Here is a 16,156-nt window from a genome sequence, read left to right as displayed (position 1 = left end):
ACCGATTTCTGTGCGTTGATTTTATATCCTGAGACTTAGCTGAATTCATGGATCAGTGCTAGCAGTTGTCTTTTCTTTCTAATTTTTTTAATCTTTATTTATTTTTGAGAGAGACAGAGTGCGAGGGAGGGAGGGGCAGAGAGAGACACAGACACAGAATCTGAAGGAGGCTCCAGGCTCTGAGCCGTCAGCCCAGAGTCTCATGCGGGGCTTGAACTCACAAACCATGAGATCATGACCCGAGCCAATGTCTGACAACCAACGGAGACACCCAAGTGCCCCAGTTCTAGCAGTTTTTTGGTGGAAACTTTTGGGTTTTCTATATAGAGTATCACGTTGACCTGACAAACATTAAAAAAAATTTTTTTTTAATGTTGATTTATTTCTGAGAGAGACAGAGTGTGAGATGGGGAAGGGCAGAGAGAGAGGGAGACACAGAATCCGAAGCAGGCTCCAGGCTCTGAGCTGTCAGCACAGAGCCCGATGCGGGGCTCGAGTCCATGAACTGTGAGATCATGACCTGAGCCAAAGCCAGACACCTAACCCACTGAGCCACCCAGGCGCCCCGGACCTGACAAACATTTTAAAGTAGCCATGATAAAATGTGTCAACAAACAATTACAAATACCCTTAAAAAGAATGAATAAATAGAAATGCTCATGAAAGAAATAGAAAGTCTCGGGAAAAAAAAAGATATAACAAATGGGGAATTTAGGGGTGTGTGGGTGGCTCGGTCAGTTAAGCATCTGCCTCTTGGTTTCGGCTCAGGTCATGGTCTCACAGTTCATAAATTCAAGCTCCACACCAGGCTTTCTGCTGTCAGCAAGGAGCCTGCTTCAGATCTTCTTTCTTTCTCTCTCTCTCTCTCTCTCTCTCCCTCCTCCTCCTCTCTCTCTGTCAAAAATAAGCATTAAAAAAAAAAAAAAGAAAGAGAGAAAAACAATTTGAATGACAGTGGATTTCTCATCAGAAACCATGGAGGCCAGAAGGAAATGACATGCTATTTTTCAACTGCTAAAAGGAAAGATCTGTATTCTTAGTGAAAATATCCTTCAGGAAAGAAGGGGAAATTAAGACATTCTCAAATGAAGGAAAACAAAGAATTTGTCACCAGCAGACCTACCCTTAAAAAAATGGCCAAAGGAAGTTCTCCAAACACAGAGGAAATGATAAAAGAAGGAGCCTTGAAACATCAGGAAATAAGAAAGAACATGGTAAGGAAAATATGGGTAAATACAATAGGCTTTCTTTCCCCTGAGTTTTCTGAATTATGTCTGACAGTTGGAACAAAAATTGTAACACTGTCTGAGACGGTTCTAAATGAACACAGAGGAAATATTTAAGACAATTATATTTTAAGCGAGGAGAGTAAAGGGAAGTAAGGTTTCTATACTTCACTTGAATAATGTCAACAGGCATAGACTATGATAAGTTATGTGCAAATAATGTAACATCTTCCGTTTTTTTTAATGTTTATTTTTTTATTTTGAGAGAGAGCAGGGGAGGGGCAGAGAGAGGGAGAGAGAGAATCCTGAGCAGGCTCCGTGCAGTCAGCACAGAGTCCAATGTGGGGCTCGATCCCACAAACCATGAGATCCTGGACCTAAGCTAAAATCGAGTCGGACGCTCAACTGACTGAGCCACCCAGGCACCCCACATCTTCAGTTTTAAGATACACTTAAAAATGCTACAGATATGGGGCGCCTGGGTGGCGCAGTCGGTTAAGCGTCCGACTTCAGCCAGGTCACGATCTCGCAGTCTGTGAGTTTGAGCCCCGCATCAGGCTCTGGCCTGATGGCTCGGAGCCTGGAGCCTGTTTCCGATTCTGTGTCTCCCTCTCTCTCTGCCCCTCCCCGGTTCATGCTCTGTCTCTCTCTGTCCCAAAAATGAATAAACGTTGAAAAAAAAAAAAATTTTTTTTTTAAAATGCTACAGATAAATCAAAATTGAACTGTAAAAAATGTCCAAGTAAATGACAGGAAAACAGAGAAGCAAAAAAACAGGAAAAAATAAATAAAATGGCAAACTAGAGTCCTAACATATCAATTACATTAAATGTAAATGGTCTAAAAAATTACCAATTTAAAGACAAAGACTGTCAGTGTGGATTAAAAAACATGATCCAGGGGCGCCTGGGTGGCTCAGTCGGTTGAGCGTCCGACTTCGGCTCAGGTCATGATCTCACAGTGTGTGAGTTCGAGCCCCGCATCGGGCTCTGTGCTGACAGCTCGGAGCCTGGAGCCTGCTTCAGATTCTGTGTCTCCCTCTCTCTCTGCCCCTCCCCTGCTCATGCTCTGTCTCTCTCTGTCTCAAAAATAAATAAAAACATTAAAAAAAATTTTTTTTAATAAATAAATTTAAAAAATAAAAAAAATAAAAAACATGATCCAACTACATGATGTCTATAAAACGCTCACTTCAAACATAATGATATAGTCAGGTTTAAAGTAAAAAGATAGGAAAATAATAAAATAAAAAGACAGGAAAAGATATGTCATGTAAACAGCAATCAGAGAAAAGCCGACATACCTATTTAATATCAGATAAAACACATCTCAGAGTAAAATCACTAAGAAGATCATAGAGAGGGATAGTAGATTAATCCATCAAGAAGACCTCACAATCCTAAATATATATGCAGCAAACAATATATGATGTGAAAACTAATCGAACCGAATGGAGAAATACACAAAACCACAATTATAATTGTAGACTTCAACACCGTTCTCTCAACAACTGACAGAACGTCAGCAAGGAGAGAGAGGAACACAATACTATGAACCAACAGCATCCAGTCGATGGGTACGGGACACGGTGCCCAAGAGCTGAATACACATCTTTTCAATTGTCCACAGAACATAGGCCACGAAGGCTATAACCTGGGCCGTGAAGTAAGTCTCAATTAAGAAAATTCAAGTCATATGCAGTGTGCTATCTAACCACAGCAGAAGTAAACCAGAAATCAATAGCAGAAAATATGTGGAAATCTCCAAATACTTGGAAACTAACATACTTCCAAATAACCCACAGAATGAAGAAATCAAAAGGAAAACTAGAAATATTTTGAGCTGAATGGACATTAAAACACAAATTAAAATTAAAAACAATATCAAGGTATGAGATGTAGATAAAGCATCACCTAAAGAGACATTCATAGCATCAAAAGCCTGTGTTGGGAAATAAGAACGCTTAGAAATGACTCAGCTCAGCTTTGACCCTAAAGGAAAAACAGAAGAAGGAAAGCAACTGAAACCCAAAGAACACAGAACAAAGGAAGCAATTGACATAAAAGCAGAAATCAAGGAAAAGCAATAGAGAAAAATCAGTGAAACAAGGACTAGTTCTTTGAAAGGATCGACAAGACTGAAAACGAGAAAGAGGGGACAGATTACCAATGTCAGGAACGAAACAGGACAGACCCCAGGACATCCAAAGGACGTGAGTGAAGGGAGTGCTGAGAACAACTTTGCAGGGACATCCACAGGCCAAAACGTCAAGCATGCAGTTAGACAACTTAGGCAACACGTACCCTTCCTCAAAAACTCAAACTGTCACAACCCACCCAATCTGAAACCGATCGTTGGAATTAACGATTAAAGAAACTGAACTCGTAATTAAAAGCCTTCCAAAAAAGAAATATCCAAGCCCAGATGGTCTCACTAGAGAATTCTAGCAAACAATTAAAGAAAAATTAACATCAGGTCTACACAGTCTCTTCCCAGAGGAGGAAACACTTCACAATTCATTCTATGAAGCTGGGATTGCCATAATACTAACACCAGAGACACTACAAAATAAAAGAAAACAAAATGAAAACAACTACAGACCAACATCCTTCATGAAAAATGCAAAAATCCTTAACAAAGTGTTAAAAAGTAATTTAATAGTAGTATTAAACGTTAGAAATTGGGGGCTCCTGGGGGCTCCTGGGGGCTCAGTCGGTTGGGCGTCCGACTATGTCAGCTGGGCTGACAGCTCAGAGCCCGGAGTCTGCTTCGGATTCTGTGTCTCCCTCTCTCGCTGCCCCTCCCCCGCTTGTGTTTTCTCTCCCTCTCTCTCTCTCTCTCTCTCTCTCTCTCTCTCTCTCAAAAACATTAAAAGATGTTGAAAAAAAGAAAAAGCAATCACTATAATCCACCATATCAACCAGCTAGAGAAGAAAAATCACATGATCACATCATCCAATACAGAAAAAGCATTTGACAAAACTCAACATCTGCTATTGGTTGAATTATGTCCCCCCAAAAGCATATGTTGCAGTTCTAACTGCCAGCACATCAGAATGTGGCCTTATTTGGAAACAGGGTCTCTACAGAGGTATAACTTAAAACAAGGTCACTAGGGTGGTCCTAATCCAGCATGACTGTGTCCTTATGCAAAGGGGAAATCTGGACACACAGACACAGAGGAAAGACCGTGAAGACACAAGACTTGAATGATCCACCCGTAAGCAAAGAACACTGAAGATCACGGACAGATCGCTGGAAGCTAGGAAGAGGTGGGGACGAGTCCCCCACAGGTTTTAGACGGACACCTTGATTTTGGACGTGGAGCCTCCAGAATCATGAGAAAAGAAATACTAGTTTATGGGTTTTTTTTTTTTTATAGCAGGGCTAAGAAACTAATACAAACCCCATTCGTGATTAAAACTGTCAAAGGTTAAGAACGGAGAAGAACTTCTTCAACTTGATAAGGAACATCAACAAAAGAGCTACGGATGACATTGTATTTCATTGTGGAAGACTGAACGGTCCCTACCCTAAGGGACTGAGCCAAGGGCTCCCAGACCCCCTGTTCTAATTCAACACAGTGCCGGAAACTCCAGCCGGTGCTAAGGCAGAAACGTAACAGAAGGCATATAGGTCACAAAGGGAAAACAAGAAAACAAAAAAACCGGCCCTATTTGCAAACGATATGATTGTCTACATAGAAAAACGAACACAGGTATAACGCAACTCCTATCGGAATCCCGGCCAAAATTTTGTAGGCACAGACAAGATTATTCTAAAATGTATAGGCATAGGCAAAGGAACTAGAACAGCTAAAACAATTTTGAAAAAGAATAAAGTGGGGATGGGGCGTCCGTCTTCCAAGTTTCCATACTTCGTAGACAGCCACAGTAGCCGAGGCCGTGTGACCCCAGCGTAGGCAGAGATCCACATACCAGTGCAAGAAACTGAGAATCCAGAAATAAAGCCACACAAATATGCCCCCACTGATCCTTGATAAAGCTGCAAAGGCAATTTAATGGAGAAAACGGTCTTTTCAACAAATGGTGCTACGGCAGTTGGACATCGATAGGCCAAGAAACAGAAAAGAGAAAAGAAAAACAGGAAGAGAGGAAGGAAGGAACGAAGTTACCCTAAGTTTCACAGCTTATACAAAAATTAACTCAAGGGGCGTCTGGGTGGCGCAGTCGGTTAAGCGTCCGACTTCAGCCAGGTCACGATCTCGCGGCCCGTGAGTTCGAGCCCCGCGTCGGGCTCTGGGCTGATGGCTCAGAGCCTGGAGCCTGTTTCCGATTCTGTGTCTCCCTCTCTCTCTGCCCCTCCTCCGTTCATGCTCTGTCTCTCTCTGTCCCAAAAATAAATAAACGTTGAAAAAAAAAATTCAAAAATTAACTCAAAATGGATTGTGGGCTTGGGGCACCTGGGTGAGTCACTTAGGCGTCCGACTCTTGGTTTCCGCTCAGGTCATGACCTCACCGTTTGTGAGTTCGAGCCCCACGCCGGGAAGTGTAGAGCTCATCGTTTCTTTTGCCCATTTTCTAATTGGATTGTTTGGGTTTTTTGCTGTTGAGTTTTGAGAGTTCTTTATATATTTTAGATACTAGCTCTTTGTTGGATATGTCGTTTGCAAATATTTTCCTCCCACTCTGTAGCTTTTCATCCTCTTAACAGGGTTATTTTTATAGGCTAAAGTTTTTAATTTAAATAAAGTCCAATTTATCAATTTTTTCCTGTTTTTCCATTTACGAATGGTGATTTTATTGTCACGACTAAGAGGTTTTTGGCCAGGCCTAGATCCCAAAGATTTTTTGCTAAAAAAAAAAAAAATATATATATATATATATATATATATATATATATATATATATACATATATATATATTTTATTATTATTATTAGTTTAGGGGCACCTGGGTGGCTCAGTCGGTTGAGCATCTGACTCTTGACTTCCGCTCAGGTCACCATCTCATGGTTCATGGGATCAATCCCCGTGTAAGGCTCTGTGCTGAGCATGGGGACTGCTTGGGATTCTTTCTCCCTCTCTCTCTGCCCCTCTCTCTGCTCACTTGTGCCCTCTCTAAAAATAAGCATTTTTTAAAAGTTACATTAGTTTACATTTTTTAAAGCCCACAATCCATTTCCTTAAGTTTATTTATTTATTTTGAGACACAGAGAGAATGTGCGCCTGCAGGCACAGTCGAGGAAGGGGAAGAGGGGGAGAGAGAGAATCCCAGACAAGCTCCGCGCCGTCAGCGCAGAGCCGGACTCGAGGCTCGATCTCACGAAGTGTGAGACCATGACCTGAGCTGAAATCAAGAGTCAGACGGATGCTCAACTGGCTGAGCCAAGCAGGGGCCCCATTTCTATAACCTCCTTGAAGTCCTGAGATTGTACAAACAGAGTTGTCAGGGGTTGGGGGGTGGGGGCGGGGATGGGAGTGGAAGTGGGCGTGTCTATAAAAAGGCCACAGGAGGTAGCCCTGCGGTGGCAGAGATGCTGGTACCTTGACTGTATCAATGTCAGCACCCTGGTTGCAATACTGTTTCAAAGGATGTTACCATTGGGAGAAACCGGGTGAACAGCACACTGGGCCTCTCTGTACTTTCTTTTTTTTTTTTTTTAAGTTTATTTTTGAGACCGAGAGAGACAGAGCATGAACGGGGGAGGGTCAGAGAGAGGGAGACACAGAATCCGAAACAGGCTCCAGGCTCTGAGCTGTCAGCACAGAGCCCGACGCGGGGCTCGAACTCGGGGACCGTGAGATCACGCCCTGAGCCGAAGTCGGATGCCCAACCGACCAAGCCACCCAGGCGCCCCACTCTGTGTACTGTTTTTTTTTTTTTTTTTTTTTTTTTTTTTTTACGTTTATTTATTTTTGAGAGAGAGACAGAGCATGAACGGGGGAGGGTCAGAGAGAGGGAGACACAGAATCCGAAACGGGCTCCAGGCTCTGAGCTGTCAGCACAGAGCCCGACACGGGGCTCGAACTCAGGGACCGTGAGATCGTGACCTGAGCCGAAGTCGGACGCCCAACCGACGGAGCCACCCAGGCGCCCCACTCTGTGTACTGTTTCTTAAACTGCGTGCGCATCTCCAATGACCTCAAACGAAAAGTAAAACTGAGAAGGAAAAAAGCGTTCCTCGCTTGCCAACAGGACAAAGCCGGGCGCCCAAGGGTGCGGACCTCGCGCCCGATCCCTCGCTGGTCGTATTACCGCAGTAGGTTCTCCCAGGTTTTGGCTTGAATTTATCTTCCTTTACGTTATCTTTCAAAAGATAAGCTCTTAACCTTAATTCGTGCATCTTTTCTTTTTCACTGACCTCTACATCTTAACGAATCTTTTTTTTTTTTAATTTTTTTTTTCAACGTTTATTTATTTTTGGGACAGAGAGACAGAGCATGAACGGGGGAGGGGCAGAGAGAGAGGGAGACACAGAACCGGAAACAGGCTCCAGGCTCTGAGCCGTCAGCCCAGAGCCCGACGCGGGGCTCGAACTCCCGGACCGCGAGATCGTGACCTGGCTGAAGTCGGACGCTTAACCGACTGCGCCACCCAGGCGCCCCTTAACAAATCCTATCCTACTCTGAGGCCATAGAGATTCTTCTACATTTTTTTGGTAAAGGTTTTAAAGTTTTGTCTTTCATATTAACTCTAGCCAACGTAGTGCCTACTCTTGTGCAGGAGGGAAAGCAGGATATAGTTTCGCGTCCTTCTACTTGAATACGCAATCGTCCCCGATCCGTAACGGGCACGTTCACCCTTTCGCCTCAGACCCACAGCTACAGGGATGCGGACGGCAGCTGCATTTCCCTGAGGCTCTGTCTGGGGCTCTCTGTTGCCTGGCATTGGTCACACCATCTACTAGGGCCAACACCGCCCCTGCCGGCAGCACAAGCCTCCCACCTTCCTCTTCAGGAAGAAGGGTCTGAAATACTCTGGGCTTTTGCTCTTCCGTACAAATCGTGGAACCAGCCTGTCCCATTCCTGAGAAAACCCTGTGGGAACTTTTATTGGAATTCTACAGAAGCCAGAGGTGGTTTGGGGACAGTGACTGTGAAGTAACTCTTACGGCACCTTACCAGCCACAGACTAGGAAGGAATCAGCTTTGCTGATTTAAGTCTTCCTTAGAAAGACTTTCAGTAGGGGCGCCTGGCGGGCTCCATCGGTCAAGCGTCAGACTCTTGATTTCAGCTCAGGTCATGATCTCACGGTTCACGGGCTCTGTGCTGACAGTGCGGAGGGCTGCCTGGGATTCTCTCTCTCTCTCTCTCTCTGCCCCTCCCCCTCAAAATAAATAAAAATAAACTTCTTTTTGAAAGAAGACTCTCAGTCAAGTTCAGGGGCACCTAGGTGGCTTAGTCGGTTAGCTTCCGACTCCGACTCAGGTCACGATCTCGCTGTTCGTGAGTCTGAGCCCCGCGTCGAGCTGTGTTGTCAGCGTGGGGCCGGCTTGGGATTCTCTCTCCCTCTCTCTCCCCCTCCCCCTCCCATAGCTGTCATTCTTCCATGTGTTAGTGAAAAACATTTATGGTTTCCTTAATAGTAAACTACTTCTGCATCTGGTGGGGGGGAGAAACCACTTGTCATGATATCCTACCTTCATTAGCCCATTCTGACGCCAGTGATGTGTTGAGAGACGCTGCCTGTGTATTCATGAGCGAAACTTGCCGTCAATTTTTCTATCTGATGCTATCCTGTCTGGTCTGGTTTCGGGGTTATCATACTGGCCTCACAGAATGAGTCGGGGAGTGTCTCTATTTTATTCTCTGGAAGAAGTTTTGTAACACTGGAATTTCCTGTCCCTTGAAAAGTTGGTAAATTTGCCCGTAAAACAACTGACCTGAGTTTTCTTTGTGAGAAGATGATAAAGTAGGTAGGATTCAACTACTTTGCAGTTATAGGACCATCAGGGTTCTTCTGTTAGTTTTAAAAACGGTACTTTAAGAAGTATGTCTATTTCTGGGGTGCCTGGGGGGCTCCGTTGGTTGAGCGTCTGACTTCGGCTCAGGTCATGATCTCACCGTCCATGAGCTCGAGCCCCGTGTCGGGCTCTGCGCTGACAGCTCGGAGCCTGGAGCCTGCTTCGGATTCAGTGTCTCCCTCTCTCTCTGTTCCTCTCCCTCTGTCTCTCTCTCTCTCTCTCTAAAATAAATAACACATTAAAAAAAAATTTTAAAGAAGTATGTCTATTCTAAGTTTTAAAATTACAGCATCTTACATTTTAGTTCCTGCTGGATCTATAGTTATGATCCCTTTTTCATCACTAATTGACCTTCTCCTCTTTTCTCGACTAATCATGCTATTTTTTTTTTTTTTTTATATTTCACTCATTTCTTTAAAGAATGACATCTTGGCTTTACTGATACCCCTACTGCAGCTTGGTTTTTATGTCCCCCACCCCCCACCCCTGGTTTTATGGGGCTACGACTGGCATAAAACTACAGCTTTGTTTACAAAATTTTAAATTAAAAACAAACGTTTTTAAAATTTTTGTCTGCTCCCTACTCGGGTTTATTTCCTTTTTATCTACTTCTCCAATCAACTCTTAGCTTCTGAATTTTCAACCTGCCTTCTTTCCGCATGAAGCGCTCAGTGCTGGGCATGTCCTGCTTCACCGCATCCTGCAACTTCTGATGCTAAGTATTCCTGTTCAGCTCTAAGATTTTTAAATTTCTGTTAGGATTTCTTCTGTCACTCGTGCTGTTGACTTAGGGACACTTTCTCTAAATTTCCAAATGTACAGATATTTGCGTTCCTCTTTTGACTACTTATTTCTAATGTCGAGGTAGCTGGAGTGGTCCTGGGAAACCATGTCATCCCCACGGAAGCCAGGCCAGCCCGTGACACTCGTTCCTGGTGCCCGACTCTAGCGTGACAGGCCTCACTGTTCCACCCAAACAACTCCAGACTTGGACAGAATATAGGAACTGACCGTCTCTGGCCCACGCTGGCAGTTGTGGGCAGAAGAGGGCAGTCTGTCCGAGGGAAGGAAAGTGTGCTAGGTGGGCACCACCTTTGCTCCGGCCTGCTGCCCGGGGCAAGAGTGGAAAAGCATGGAAAAGGGAAGCAGAGAGGGCAGTTAGTGGGCGTCTCTCTGGGCAGAAGAAACACAGGTAGGAGCGTGGGTGCCAGGAATCGTGGGACGGGGTACCAGACAGGAAGGAGCCCCAGAAAAGCCCCAGACGCATAGGGGCCCCCCTCAGGCCCTGAGCCCTGAGCTGCGGGTCCAGAGAGGTCCTGCAGGGGAGGGCGCTGTCGGGAGGGGACAGGGAGCCCGGACAGGGACACGATCAGCTCCAACAGAACCAGAGCAGGGAGACCTCGGTGAGCACCCTGAGACCCTCCCCTGGGACCCTCCCCTGAGACCCTCCCGAGTCCCTCCCCTGGGACCCTCCCCTGAGACCCTCTTGAGACCCTCCCCTGAGACCCTCCCCTGAGACCCTCCCGAGACCCTCCCCTGGGACCCTCCCGAGACCCTCCCGGGACCCTCCTCTGAGACCCTCCCGAGACCCTCCCCTGGGACCCTCCCCTGAGACCCTCCCGAGACCCTCCCCTGGGACCCTCCCCTGAGACCTTCCCCTGAGACCCTCCCCTGGGACCCTCCCCTGAGACCCTCCCCTGGGACCCTCCCCTGAGACCCTCTTGAGACCCTCCCCTGAGACCCTCCTGAGACCCTCCCCTGGGACCCTCCCCTGAGACCCTCCCCTGAGACCCTCCCGAGACCCTCCCCTGGGACCCTCCCCTGAGACCCTCCCGAGACCCTCCCCTGGGACCCTCCCCTGAGACCCTCCCCTGGGACCCTCCCCTGAGACCCTCCCCTGAGACCCTCCCCTGACACCCTCCCCTGGGACCCTCCCGAGACCCTCCCCTGAGACCCTCCCGAGACCCTCCCCTGGGACCCTCCCCTGAGACCCTCCCCTGAGACCCTCCCGAGACCCTCCCCTGAGACCCTCCCGAGACCCTCCCCTGAGACCCTCCTGAGACCCTCCCCTGGGACCCTCCCCTGGGACCCTCCTCTGAGACCCTCCCGAGACCCTCCCGAGACCCTCCTGAGACCCTCCTCTGAGACCCTCCCCTGAGACCCTCCCCTGGGACCCTCCCGAGACCCTCCCCTGAGACCCTCCCGAGACCCTCCCCTGGGACCCTCCCCTGAGACCCTCCCCTGAGACCCTCCCCTGAGACCCTCCCCAGACCCTCCCCTGGGACCCTCCCCAGACCCTCCCCTGGGACCCTCCCCTGGGACCCTCCCCTGAGACCCTCCCGAGACCCTCCCCTGAGACCCTCCCGAGACCCTCCCCTGAGACCCTCCCGAGACCCTCCCCTGGGACCCTCCCCTGGGACCCTCCCCTGAGACCCTCCCCTGAGACCCTCCCCTGAGACCCTCCCCTGGGACCCTCCCCTGAGACCCTCCCCTGGGACCCTCCCGAGACCCTCCCCTGAGACCCTCCCCTGAGACCCTCCCGAGACCCTCCCCTGAGACCCTCCCCTGAGACCCTCCCCTGAGACCCTCCTGAGACCCTCCCCTGGGACCCTCCCCTGAGACCCTCCCCTGGGACCCTCCCCTGAGACCCTCCCCTGGGACCCTCCCGAGACCCTCCCCTGAGACCCTCCCCTGAGACCCTCCCGAGACCCTCCCCTGAGACCCTCCCCTGAGACCCTCCCCTGAGACCCTCCTGAGACCCTCCCCTGAGACCCTCCTGAGACCCTCCCCTGGGACCCTCCCCTGAGACCCTCCCCTGAGACCCTCCCGAGACCCTCCCCTGAGACCCTCCCGAGACCCTCCCCTGAGACCCTCCCCTGGGACCCTCCCGAGACCCTCCCCTGAGACCCTCCCGAGACCCTCCCCTGAGACCCTCCTGAGACCCTCCCCTGGGACCCTCCCCTGGGACCCTCCCCTGGGACCCTCCCCTGAGACCCTCCTGAGACCCTCCCCTGAGACCCTCCCCTGAGACCCTCCTGAGACCCTCCCCTGAGACCCTCCCCTGAGACCCTCCCCTGGGACCCTCCCCTGAGACCCTCCCCTGAGACCCTCCCGAGACCCTCCCCTGAGACCCTCCCCTGAGACCCTCCCGAGACCCTCCCCTGAGACCCTCCCCTGAGACCCTCCCCTGGGACCCTCCCCTGAGACTCTCCCGAGACCCTCCCCTGAGACCCTCCCCTGGGACCCTCCCGAGACCCTCCCCTGAGACCCTCCCGAGACCCTCCCCTGGGACCCTCCCCTGAGACCCTCCTGAGACCCTCCCCTGAGACCCTCCCGAGACCCTCCCCTGAGACCCTCCCGAGACCCTCCCCTGAGACCCTCCCGAGACCCTCCCCTGGGACCCTCCCCTGGGACCCTCCCCTGAGACCCTCCCCTGAGACCCTCCCCTGAGACCCTCCTGAGACCCTCCCCTGAGACCCTCCCCTGGGACCCTCCCCTGAGACCCTCCCCTGAGACCCTCCCCTGAGACCCTCCCCTGAGACCCTCCTGAGACCCTCCCCTGAGACCCTCCCCTGAGACCCTCCCCTGAGACCCTCCCCCGAGACCCTCCCGAGACCCTCCCCTGAGACCCTCCCGAGACCCTCCCCTGAGACCCTCCCGAGACCCTCCCCTGAGACCCTCCTGAGACCCTCCCCTGGGACCCTCCCCTGGGACCCTCCCCTGGGACCCTCCCCTGAGACCCTCCTGAGACCCTCCCCTGAGACCCTCCCCTGAGACCCTCCTGAGACCCTCCCCTGAGACCCTCCCCTGAGACCCTCCCCTGGGACCCTCCCCTGAGACCCTCCCCTGAGACCCTCCCGAGACCCTCCCCTGAGACCCTCCCCTGAGACCCTCCCCTGAGACCCTCCCCTGAGACCCTCCCCTGGGACCCTCCCCTGAGACTCTCCCGAGACCCTCCCCTGAGACCCTCCCCTGGGACCCTCCCGAGACCCTCCCCTGAGACCCTCCCGAGACCCTCCCCTGGGACCCTCCCCTGAGACCCTCCTGAGACCCTCCCCTGAGACCCTCCCGAGACCCTCCCCTGAGACCCTCCCGAGACCCTCCCCTGAGACCCTCCCGAGACCCTCCCCTGGGACCCTCCCCTGGGACCCTCCCCTGAGACCCTCCCCTGAGACCCTCCCCTGAGACCCTCCTGAGACCCTCCCCTGAGACCCTCCCCTGGGACCCTCCCCTGAGACCCTCCCCTGAGACCCTCCCCTGAGACCCTCCCCTGAGACCCTCCTGAGACCCTCCCCTGAGACCCTCCCCTGAGACCCTCCCCTGAGACCCTCCCCCGAGACCCTCCCGAGACCCTCCCCTGAGACCCTCCGAGGCCAAGCCAGGTCCATCCTGAAGAGCAGAAGAGCCAGGTTCAGCTGGCAGTGGGGTCTGCAGGATCAGCCCCAGGGGGTTAAAGGAGGTAAGGGCCTTTGAACTCAGGCGTCCAAGCCACGAAGGGAGTGAAGGGTGGAGAGTGTCGACAGGGAAGGAGCGGTGGGGGCAGTGGATCCAGGGCCTGGCGTGCCCCATCGCTAGACGGGGGGTGTAGAGCCCTGGCCTCTCCAAATGCGGGCCCACCTGGCACTGGGGCAGGTCCTCAGGCCTGGACACAGGGCCCGAGTCTCTGCGGCCCGGACTCAGCCCCTAGGCTGTGTGTCCTGCTGCTCAAGTCTGAGAACCACCCCCGCAGAAGGAAAGCCCGGGGGGGGGGGGCGCACCGGGCCGAGCCACAGCCAGGGGAGGGCAGGACTGTGAAGGGGGCAGTGGTCTAGGAAACGAGGGGCTGGAGGACGGGTCATCCACACAGACGCCGAATTGGAGTGACCACAGGAGAGGGCGACAGTGAGCCAGATGCCGAAGTCGCCAGCGAGCAGGGGCGTGACACAGGGACAACCCACGGGGCCAGGCTTCGGGAGAAAGGGAGACTCGTAGTTTGAAGTCCTTCTGTGCGGCTTCCCACCCGCCGTCTGCTCCCACCTCCCGCCGCCCCGCCCCACTCGCCCCTGCCCTGCAGACAGGCCTCGGGTTCCGCAACCGCGTGCCCGATTTTAAAGCCACGTTTCCCAGCCTCCTCGACTCAAGGCCAGGAGTTACAGTTCTGTCCCACAAAACAGAAGCACGGTCGTGGCCCAGGCTTCCAAGAGGTGCCTCTCGTGAGGACACAGGCACTTTGCTCTGCCTCCCCTTCCACTGGGACCGAGCCTCCCGCCGCCGTAGGGAGGAAGGAGGAAACGACCAATCTCACAACCAGTCCCCCAGGTCTCAGGTCGCCCGCCGGCTGATCTGCCATCACCTGAACGCACACACAACAAAACCGTGCAGGGCGCAGGCTCTGTGCAAGGTGCTGGGGGTCCAGACACGAGCCTGGCCTTCGGCTGGAGCTCAGCGCCCAGGGGGCCGCAGGCGGGACAGGGTCAGAGGCCACCGCAGGGCAATGGGTCAGACCCAGAACTGGAGGGAAAGGAGGTGGTCCAGACGGGCTCCCAGGAGGAAGTGGCTTTTGAACGGATGAGGAACGCAGGCTAGGTCCCTCTCATCTCTAGGCTGCAAGGCCACCGCGGTCTGGTCTCGTCTGTGTCCCGCACACACGCGAGCCTTATGCCGAGTGATGCCGCACAGGCGGCCCGGCACCTGGGCCTCAGGGCCCAGCGGGGGACACACACAGGCGGCGCAGGGGAAGAGGAGGCTGCTTCTGGGCCAGGCCCCCCCCCCCCGGCCCACTGCCCCGGATGTGGCCTGGCCCCTCCATCCCCAGGGCCCCCGGGCCCCTCCTGCCCCCTCCTGCCCCCTCCTGTCCCTGGGCCCTTCCTGCCCCCTCTGGCTCCGGCCCTTCTTCCCCAAGGCCGGGGGTGCTCCGCCGCCCACGGTTTGGCTTTTCCCGGACCTCCTCTCCACTCCGACCCGCCTGGTACCCATCTCCTCACCATGATGAAGATCAATCTTTCCCTACAGAATTTCATTTTGGAAAAATGTACATTTATACCATCTTTTTATTTTATTTTTAATGTTTATTTATTTTTGAGAGAGACAGCATGAGTGGGGGAAGGGCAGAGAGAGGGGAGACACAGAATCTGAAGTAGAATCCAGACTCCAAGCTGTCAGCACAGAGCTCAACGCGGGGGCTCGAACCCACGAACCATGAGGTCATGACCTGAGCAGAAGTCGGACACTTAACTGACTGAGCCACCCAGGCATCCCATGGTATTTCTATTTTTAGTATTTTTCTTTAAATTTTTTTTTTTACATTTATTCTTTTTTCTTTAATTTAAGGTTTATTTATTTTTGATAGAGAGAGAGAGAGAACGAGAGGCAGAGAGACACAGAATCTGAAGCAGGCTCCAGGCTCTGAGCTGTCAGCACAGAGCCCGACATGGGGCTTGAACTCACAGAGTGCAAGATCATGACCTGAGCTGAAGTCAGAGGCTCAACTGACTGAGCCACCCAGGCGCCCCTATTTATTTATTCTTGACAGACAGAGGGAGACAGAGCTCGAGCAGAGGAGGGGCAGAGAGAGAGGGAGACACAGAATCTGAAGCAGGCTCCAGGCTCCGAGCTGTCAGCACAGAGCCCGATGCGGGGCTGGAACTCACAGACCCAGAGATCATGACCTGAGCCCAAGTCGGATGCTTCACCGACTGAGCCACCGAGACGCCCCATCAACCACCTTCTTTCAAAAGCAGCTCTTACCCACCTAAAATCACTCTGCTGGCTTAAGAAAGAGAAACGCATAATCTAAAACTAATTTTTCTCAGTCTGCATGCTTATATTACATTTAAATTCAACGTTTCTCATTTGCTTCAGTTTTAAATATTTAACGTTTATTACACGCGAATTTATGAGACGAGGAGCACCAAGCACGTGTGCCCAGCATTTACAACGTGTGAAACGTGTTCACGTACCTTATCGCACTCGACTTTACAATCATGCTGCACGGTCCATTATTACTGTCCTTTCTCTGAAGCAC

This window comes from Leopardus geoffroyi, chromosome C3 (assembly GCF_018350155.1).
Source record: "Leopardus geoffroyi isolate Oge1 chromosome C3, O.geoffroyi_Oge1_pat1.0, whole genome shotgun sequence".
Lineage (NCBI taxonomy): Eukaryota > Metazoa > Chordata > Mammalia > Carnivora > Felidae > Leopardus > Leopardus geoffroyi.
This window is presented reverse-complemented; position numbering follows the sequence as displayed.